Here is a 10,644-nt window from a genome sequence, read left to right on the forward strand (position 1 = left end):
TCGAACTTGGATTTCTTTTCTTGTGCGAGCAAATACATCCCATGACCATTATCGCCCTGGTCCCTTGGAGAGGGACAGGAGCGATCTCCATGTTTTTGCTTGAAATTCTTCATTTTGGTACGATCCTTTCCTTGCATCATCTTTTGAATGTTATTTAAAACCCTGTGCGTCCTTGATTTTCAAAGAATATCGTGTGTTTTGTCTAACATCGCCCTTGTCCCTTGGAGAGGGACAGGAGCGATCTCCATGTTTTCACGTTCACCTTGTATCTTTGACCTTCGAAATATCATTGCCTGTGTCCTTTGCGCTTATTCCCATTCGCTTTTATCATGTGTTTGGATGCATTAAAGGGACCATCGCCCTTGTCCCTTGGAGAGGGACAGGAGCGATCCATTATTTCTCCTTGATCTTGGTGACTTTTAAACTTTGATCCTCTTTGCAATGTCCTCCAAATGTCGTCCTTCGCACTTCCTAACCTCGCCTCGCCTTGATCTTTGAAGGAACGGGAGTGTTTTAATAGTATCGCTTTGGTCCTTGTCCAAAGGACAGGAGCGATGGGAGACTTTTACCTTGATTAGCAATGTTTGGACGTTTAAAACTCTTGCAAATTGTCTTCAAACGATGTCCTGGAGCATATGTAACCTTGTGTATCTTTGTCTTTACGTAAATCTTGCATGGATTAATCCAATATATCAATATCGCTCTAGTCCCTTCCTGAGGGACAGGAGCGAAGTTCATCATAACATGCTTGTTCTTGTTTGTACCAACTTGCAATTATCTTCATTGCGTGGAATGATGTCCTTTCGACCCTCTTGGTAACTTGAAACTTGTTTGGCTTTTGAAATTTACGCCATTATGTAGATATCGCTCTGGTCCCTTGGAGAGGGACAGGAGCGATCTAGGTCTTTAGAGTGCAAATCCTTCCATGTGATGACCTTTGCAACGTTGTGCTTGATGGAAATGCCTTGAAATGTCCTCGCCATCCTTCGTCCTGACTTGGACCGGCCTTGAACCTTGGAGGGACGACCTTGAACTTTGGAGGGACGCATCATCACCATTGTATCGCCCTGGACCCTTGGAGAGGGACAGGAGCGATCCTTCCCTTGCGGCTTTCATCTCACTTTGCCATGCGCTAAGTTTATATTCAACGGATTCGTCCTTCTTTACTCTATCCGCCCATGCCTTGACATTGTTTGTAATTTTGCAAAAAAGGTAGTTATATCAAAAATCGCTCTGGTCCCTTCCTGAGGGACAGGAGCGAACTAGGCATTTAGCACTGGTATGGACGTCCAAAAAATCTTCAAATTATATTCAATGTGCTCATCTCATGTTCTCCTTTGTTTTTGAACGTAAACTTGCCTCGACCCTTGTCTGGATTTTGCAAAATGAAGGAAATCGCTCTGGTCCCTGGGAGAGGGACGAGAGCTACAAGGTACCTCGCCCTGGTCCCTTGGAGAGGGACAGGAGCGATTTAGTCAATATAGGTCATTTTCCTTCGTTTTTTGCATCTCAAATTATATTCATTTGGCAAAGTATCTTCCTTCGGACGTCCTCAAATCATTAAGTTTTCAAAATCTTGCAAGGACAAGGCGAAATTTGAATCGTAGCTCCGGTCCTTCACTGAGGGACAGGAGCGATTTTCCTCCTGGAGGCCTTTCTGCGCTCATGAAAATCTTCAATTTATATTCAAATGAAAGATCTTGTCGTTCTCTATCACTTCAAACGTAAAATTTGTCCGGACTCTGCAAGAATGATGAGATATCTGAAAATGAGCTCCCGTCCTTCACTGAGGGACAGGAGCGATTTTGCTCCTACAGGCCAAAATAACAAGATTTTTCACATTTTAACACTTCACGAGGCGAAAACAAATCAATTCCAATGCTCAGGATCAAACTTCAAAAAAAGTCAAAATTTGGTCAAAATATTCAGTCAGACAAAAATTCACATTGACAGTCATCATTTAAACAAGTTTAAGCTCTGCATGAACATCCCAATTGAAAATTAGACCATTTTTAGCGAAATCATTGCATTCAAAATTTGCATTCTAGAAAAGAAAGCTCAAAAGCTCTCAAAAATGACTGGATTTTGGCTTGAAAAGGCAAGATTTAAAACCCTAAGGCTTAGCCCTAAATCCAGACAACTAACGGACTAACAAAACCCTAAAAACGAAAGCGAAAACAAGCGACAAACAAGCAAAAAGAGGGGGTCCCCATTTGCGATGGGGCGATGTGTGAAATGGTCACAACATCTGGCGACACCACTGAGAAATGTTGCAAAACATTTGGGAATCAATCTTTCTAAAAGAAGACCCAGAAAACCTCCCTCAACAAATCCAAGAGTTAAGAAACACTTACAAGAAGAGACCATCATATTGAGACAAAGTATCAAGTCCACAGTTACCCATGTGTGTGCAAATGCGTTAATTCCCCTCAACAAGACAATCATGATCTTCAGGTTCCCCTGTGATAAGCTACGTAATTCGTCTAAACTCCAAAAGCATCCTAGATAGAGCCTCGCTGCCAGTCAGACGTCCATAGTCCCGACGAGGTTATCGCCGCAAGCTCACGAACATTGCTCCATTGCCAGTCAGGCGTCTATAGCCCCGATGGAGTTATTCGAAAATTCCCTTTAGCCAATTTGATATTTCCCTTTAGCTCATTTCTTTTCTTTTGATTTTCTCATTTTTTTTCAACTTTCTTTTGATACTGCTTTTCAGTTCTGTCAATTCTTTGGCTCGTGAGTAGTGAAACTCACTAGGGTTTGAGGATTGCGGTGGCGCTGAAGCTAAACTTTAGATTTTTCACTGATCACAGCTTCGCCTGTAAACCATAATGACTCGGAGATTATAAGTATGTGAAAATATAATAACTGGAGGACAAAAAATACGTGAGTTCAATAAGCTAATCTACTTCAATGCAAATATGTCCTGACTCAAAGCTTTATTAAAAGAAACTCCCTTGGTAATTCCAAAAGACCTCATGATTTTCCAAATGCATCCAACAATCCGGCAGGAAGTCAGAGCGTTATATAACAAAATCACCCAATGTCAAATGGATACCCCTCAGGACAAAACAACTAACCTAAAAACAAAAGCACCTAAACTACAACAAAAAACAAAAGGCAAACCAACGCGAGAAAAACAAACAAACCGAAAACGACGAAAGCAAACTAAACTAACTATGTACAAGGGAAGGCCTTGGCATTTTAGGATTGGAAATAATGTTTGAGATATCTCCCGTTGACAGGCAACGGGATGTCCTCTCCAGTTAAAGTCTGCAACCTAAATGCGTTCTCTCCCAATATCTCTGAAATTTGATAAGGGCCTTTCCAAAGCCTATCAAACTTATCATGTTCTCCTCTTTTCTCATGTGCTTTGTCCCAATACAGGACGAGATCTGAAATTCGGAACGCCTTGACTCTTGCTTGTCGATCAAACCATCTCTTCACCACTCCTTGGTGTTTAGCAAAGGTCTCTAGTGCTTGATCTCGTTTCTCTTCTAAATTCATCAACTGTGTCAACCTGGCCTGCACTGCATCAGTGTCTTCCATGTACTCCTGAATGAATCTCAAGGTTGGAATCCTGAGTTGCATGGGGAAGACTGGGTCTTGGCCATAGACTAGAAAATAAGGCGAAATGCCTAATGCGTTCTTTGTTCTGATTCTGTCTGCCCACAAAGCAAATCTCAACTGGGTGTGCCATTCTCTTGGACTTCTCTCTAATAATTTCTTGATTACGCTGAGCAAATTTTTGTTTGTGGATTCTGCTAATCCATTACCCTGAGGATAATAATTCGATGAGAACTTGAGGGTTACCCCGTACTCAAAAGCCCAATTTGAGAATCTCAATGATGTGAATGCCGATCCATTGTCGCAAACCAACGCATAGGGGCATCCAAACCTCGTGATTATGTTCTCCTCTAGAAACTTGATTACAACTTCAGTAGAACAAACCTTAAGTGCCTGTGCCTCTGACCATCTGGTACAATAATCTGTAGCTGTAATGATGTACTTATGTTGTGCTGAGGATGCGGGGTTGATGACACCAATAAAGTCCATTCCCCATTTAGCAAATGGTCTGGCTTCAATCACGGGATTCAGTGGCATGGCAGGATTTCTTTCTCTAATAGCTGCGACTTGACATGTGTGGCACGTCTTAATGTGATTGAATGTATCTTTAAAAAGCGTAGGCCAGTAATATCCTGCTCTTAGGATCTGGTGAGCTGTGGCGAGGTTGGCTCCATGTCCGGTTCCAAACTTGGAATGGAAATGTTCAATTATCTGCTTTGCTTCGCCTTTGCCAACACATCTCAGGTATACTCCTTCATAATTCTTGCGGTATAAAACAGATCCTTGAAGCATGTAATGTTGACACTTTAATCTTAATGCTCTCTTTTGTGTAGGTGTCATATGAGCAGGACATCTGTGATTAAGCAAATATGTCACAATGTCTTTGTACCATTCATCAGGCGTGACATCCTCTAATTCATAAATTTGTTGGACTAATCCTGGCCCATCTATTGCCAATGTCTGCGCCAAAGCTTGTCCTCGGACAAGTTTCATGGGCTGTATCTCAATATCAAATTCTTGGATAATGGCGACCCACTTTCCTCTTCTCTCTCCTAATTCGTTTTGCATGAGAAGAGTCTTGACTGCCGCATCAGGCACTATTGCATAAATCTTGGCTCTCAGGAGGTAATGTCTGAACTTCTTTACTGCCTTTACTAATGCGTATGCTTGCTTTTCAATGTTTGGATATCTCAATTCTGCATCTTTCAATGGGGTGCTCATGAAAGCAATCGGGTTTTCATCCCTCTCTTCACTTCTTTGGGTGAGAATGGCGGCACAAGTGTATTCGGAAGCGAAGGAATATAAATAAAATGGTTTGAGATAATCAGGGCTAATCAAAACTGGTGCTTCCATGATTGCGGTCTTTATTTCTTCAAATGCCCTTCTGGCTTGTGGAGTCCATTCGACCTTTGTATCTTTCTTTAACATTTCATTCAATGGTCTGACAATCTCGGCAAATCCGGTAATGAATTTTCGGACGAAGTTGATTTTGCCGAAAAATGATTTGAGCTCTTTCTTGCTTGCTGGCAAATTGATAGTAGATATGGCCCTCACCCTTTCAGGATCAATAGATATTCCTTTCTCTGAAATGACATGTCCTAAAAGCTTTCCTTCTGTGACTCCAAATATGCATTTCTTCGGATTAAGGGAGACACCGTATCTTCTACATCTTTGGAAAACCTTTCTCAAATCGTCCACATGATCTTCTCTCTGCCTAGAGAAAACTGTGATATCATCCATATATATAATAATGCTTTTGCCAATCAAATCTCTGAAAGCGATATCCATAGCTCTCTGGAATGTGGCCCCGGCGTTTATGAGTCCAAAAGGCATTCTCTTATAGGCAAATGTTCCCCATTTGGTGGTGAAAGCAGTCTTTATTCGATCTTCAGGTTCGACTAGGACTTGATTGTATCCTGAATATCCGTCTAGGAAGGACATCATCTGCGATCCATTGACGATCTGCAATACTTCATCTAATGATGGGAGCGGATAGTTATCTTTCTCTGACGCTCTATTAAGATTTCTGAAATCCACACACAATCTGATCTCTCCATTTTTCTTTCTAACAGGTACCAGGTTGGCGACCCACGTCGAGTGTCTTACTGGGAAGATGATTTTAGCTGTGAGTAACTTCTTCACTTCCTGGTATATCAGTGGTTCTAACAAAGGATTGACGGGTCTTTGTCTTTGCCTGAATGGCTTGCTTCCTGGCTTCAACGGGATTGTGTGAGTGATAATCGCAGTGTCGTAGGTCTTGAGATCTTCATAGCTCCATGCAATGACATCTGGGAAGTCCCTCATGTTCTTTAGGATTCCATCCTTTTCAGCCGCTGTGCAGGACTTTCCAATGAAAACATTCTTAACTTGTGTCTCGTCACCTAGATTGATCGCGTCGCACATATTGCCTTCTACGCTGTGATTCTTCTTTTCTTTCAACTTGTCAGGATCAAAAATCCTTTCTAATTCAACCATTCCTTTCGGAATAGTGTTTGTCTTTAAGTTCAGGACTCCTTCGGCATCGAACTCAGCTTCACCCACTTCATCTTCATCTATGATCTGTGTTAAGAAAACATCCGTGCTGGTTAGGAAGTCTAGAATGTGCTTGTCGTCTTCGAAAACTTGGAAATTGGTGATGTTATCTGGGACTGAAGGGACTGATATTAACTCGATGGTAAACTTCTTTAATCCTTCCATTGCTAATGGAATCAATGAGCTCGCGGCCTGTGCAAGTGAATTGGCCACTTGATTCTGATGTCTATAAATTGAATTGATATTGAAAGCTTCAAAACTTTCCATTAGATCCCAGACTCGATTTCTATACTTAGTTAGCCTTTTGTCATGGCAAACATATTGCTTCCTGATTTGCCTTATTGCGATTTCTGAGTCTCCGTATACTTGTAGTATCTTTGCCCCCTTTTGGATGGCTAACAGTAATCCATGAACCAAAGATTCATATTCTGCTACGTTGTTGGTGCAAGGGAACTGCAATCTGTGAGCGGCAAGGTATGTTTCTCCTTTTGGACTAATTAATTCATATCCAGCTCCGGATCCTTGTTTGGACTTAGATCCGTCGAACCTTAGTGTCCATATTTGATTTTCTTGATTGTCCGTTTCTGGACTTTCATGACTTTTATTTGTTATATCGGACGAAACTTTATCTTCCACAGAACTTTCGGTGTTTGTAGAGCTTTCATTCTCTGAATCTTGAATTTCCTCTACAATTAGTGTCTGCGGGATTCTTTTGTTCACTTGCTCCAATGCGGTCTGGCATAAAGCACAAGATAATTCTGAGTGGACGGCATTGTGAATTCTACACCAATTCGGAAGAAGCAGATCTCGGACGGATGCTATATTGCCAAGTTGTACACTTTGCTGGATGTTTCTTTGCACGAACCTTCTGAAGTTTTCAAACATCCCTTCGTCCTCTTGGTCGGATCCTTGATCGCTTTCAATGACGATCTCAGTTGACTCCATGACCTCTTGTTGGGTATCTTCATCTTGTATGTCTTGTATCATTAAGATCTCTTCTACTTTTGGTTTATATGTTCCTAGGTCGGATTCTAAAAATAGAACTTCGTTGTCCTCTCCATATTCAGTTATCATCAATCTCAACCTTGGGGTGCTATCAATTTTAATCTGGTTCGGGACTCCTCTCCATGGTAGCCACATGTGTGCGAAATCGGTCGATACATATCCATTCAACTTTCGGGACCAATCTCGACTCAGGAGCATTCCATATGAATCTGGAATATCCACTACTGATATATCTATAAAATTCTGGACCCTTGGGTCTGCGGCCAATTGCATGTGAATATTGTTCAATTCTCCCATGACTGGAACTTCTGTCTTGTCAAGCTGAGTGACTTTCCTCTTGGTAGGTGCGGGAGTTATTCCCAGTCTTTGACAAACGGCTAAAGGCATGACATTGCTTGAGGCTCCGGAATCATAAAGGCAATTGTGTAATAGCTTTCCAAATATTCTGACTGATAACAGGAACGGGGCCGGTTCGTCCTTTCCTTGAGAAGGCACTGAATTTCCTTCACTTGATTCTTGATGTTTAACTTGATTAATCTTCGAGTGATCTTCCTTCGCTGGGCTCTCCTCTTTCGAGTGACTGGCTTTGCTTGTAACTTTATCCTTTTTGATCACATCTTTCTTAATTGCGACTTCCTTTTCGGGAAGAACCAAGTTAGTAGTGAGGTTCTCTTTGACTGTAGGCTGAGCTTTCTTTGCTTCGCCTCTTTTGAGTAATACTTTTCCTTCCAACATATCTTCCTTTTTAGCTGGGAAGGTTATAGTTTGAACCATGCACTCATTTTGCTCGGGTTGTTCTTGAGAATCGGCTTCCTCTTGAGTCACATTGATAGTGGCTTGAACATTTGACCTTGTTGCACTAGGTTCACTCAAACTGTTGATCACCGCCTCTTTAATTTCAGACACTTTGAGCAACTCATAGAGTGGTAAACTTACCTTGACTTTCTTGAGTTCATCTAACACCAAGGCGGCCAATCTTTTCATTTCATTTCCCGCAGGAGGTGAAATATTTCTTCTTTGTCTGTATTCTTGAGTGTTTTGTGGATATTCAGGGACGTTGCTGGCTTGGGGATCTGGCGGAGTCGAAAAATTGTTTGGAGGAATCGATGTTGTTAATGGTTCGGGATTTCTCTGATTCCTGTGATAAACTCTTTGGTTTGCACCTCCTGATGATTGGTGGAATACTTCCTTGATTCCCTCTACTAGGACATTGTCGTTTAATGGTGGGAAATAGTATTCTGAATCCTCTACAGGTCCATTTGCAGATGCTGGCGGGAATTGAGATCCTGGTGGTACCATCGGTCCATTGGCCGATTCTGGAGGAAATCTCCCATTTTGTACTTGACTAATTTCTTCTTGCGAATATCTGCAGGTTTCAACGATCATGGCTTGACCATACTGCGTGGTTGGAACAATTTCGTACCCTGTGGTGGGAGGGTTTTCAGGCGGATTGGTAGTACGCATCTCTTGTTGGAAAATGTCGGCCGCAATTTTGAATTCAGGACACTGCAACTCGGAATGTTGGTTCGTGTTGTGGAGTCTGCACCAACTGGACAAGGCTGCTTCGGCTAAAAACACTTTGCTTGAAGAGGGGTTCTCTTGACTTTGCGCATTTGGTGGATTGTCCAAGGGCGTCACCACATTTCCATTGTTGGGAGCTGTATTCCATGGTCTTCTTTGGAAACCTTGATTGTTATTTCCTTGATAATTGTTTCTGAATCCTTGATTATTATTCCCTTGGAAATTCTGATTGTTCGCGTGTTGGCCATGGTTGGCCCTCTGCATGCTCTGGAGTTGATTATTCTGGTTCCTCAAATGGGTGACCTCAGTTGATAACTTCTTGACTTGCTCAATCAGCTCTTTCATTTCATCTTTCTCTTCTTGTGTCCTTGACGAATTTGTAGCGTTTTGCAGGTACACAGGTTGAGCGGGTGGGGCTTGAGAAATTGGAGCTCCTGGGTGAAGGACCAACTGATTTGCCGGCTGGATGCTTGGATAGGTCGCTTGCGGAATTGGATTCATGACTGGAGTTTGGTTGGCCAAAGCCGTGCCAACTGCCTGCATCTGGTTAGGTGCTGCGACGGATCCCATGTGTAGTAGTGGTCCAGTGATGTTTTGTCCCATGTGCTTACTCACTTCAATGGCTCTTGTATATGCCGCATTTAGATCATTCGGAGCTGGATGTGTCCTTACGAACATAGCTGTGAGATGATCTAAGGCTCCATAGTAAATTTCCCTTGGATCTGCAATAAGATAAGGAGGACGTAGCATTGTGTATGCTCGGTGAAATCTGTCATTGAAGGAGGTAATAGGTTCATGTTCTCTCCTTCGAACCTCAACAAACTGTCTGTATAACTCTGCTGGTGTAGTTGGGATGCCAAATTTAGCAATGAATGCGTCTTTCATCGCGTCCCAAGTCCTGATGGATCCTGTAGGCAAATGAATAAACCAAAAGTATGCCTCTTCTCCCAATGAGTAGGGAAAAAGCCTACATGCCACATCTCCATATTCAATTTGTCTGTTACGAAGAAGGTCCTCGAACATCTTGATGTGATCCTCTGCTGTGCGATGGAAATCACTAACATTGAACTTGGAACAAAAGTGTTCTGGATTCTTTGGCATATCATGATAAACTGCAAATTCCAACGGTGATGGATTGTTGACTAGCCACGTCGCACCATTAAGTACATGAGGAGGAGGAGGTGGAGGTGGAGCGCGATGAGCCATCGTATTCCTTGAAACTGAACTTGATGAACTAGCTTGGCTCTTTGTTTGTGAAATTGCCTGGATACTAGATTGGATCGCCGCTTGCACTTGTTCTTGAAGAACTTGTGATGACTCAGGAGATCCTTCCAATCTTAGTTCGAACTCCTTGGGAGTGTCTTCTCTCTTAACTCGCTTTGCTTTGGAAGTAAACTGAAGTTCACTTAGATCCTTGATGCCTGGTGTGGACCTCAACAACCTTTGATGTTTCTCGGGCGAGAATGAACCAATGCGATCCAGCGTGAAGTCTTGCAAGGATTATTGTGGGTTCCTTTGATTGCGAAGATCTCTAGCTATGACCCTTTGATGTTCTTCGGCTCTATCTTCCTCTTGCTCTAAGATGATTCTGACTCTGTTATATTCGACTTGACTTCTCCTTGCGTTCCAAGCTACTTGATTCAATTCGGAAATGATGTCTTCTTGGGTATTGTCTATTTGCAAATTGGGTTGCACTACTTGATTCCGTCCTTCATCTGGCAACACCATCGTACTTCATGATCATGTTCGCAATGTTTTTCTCTTTTCAAAATCTTCGGACTTCGAACTTTGAAACTAAAGAGAGCCCTCCTTCTAGCGCCAATTCTGTTGACGTGTATTTTGTACACAATCATACACAGAATAAAATACCTAAAGGCATCTTATCCTCTCTTGAGAAAATAGTCTCTAACTGCTGAAGATCTGCAAAAAGGATCAGTTAGATGGACTCCAAGGTTCTTTTAGTGGGGTCTCCACGTGTGGACAAGCTTTTAGTGGTATGATGTGATTTGCTGTTTCCTT

Source organism: Cryptomeria japonica, chromosome 9, assembly GCF_030272615.1.
Source record: "Cryptomeria japonica chromosome 9, Sugi_1.0, whole genome shotgun sequence".
Lineage (NCBI taxonomy): Eukaryota > Viridiplantae > Streptophyta > Pinopsida > Cupressales > Cupressaceae > Cryptomeria > Cryptomeria japonica.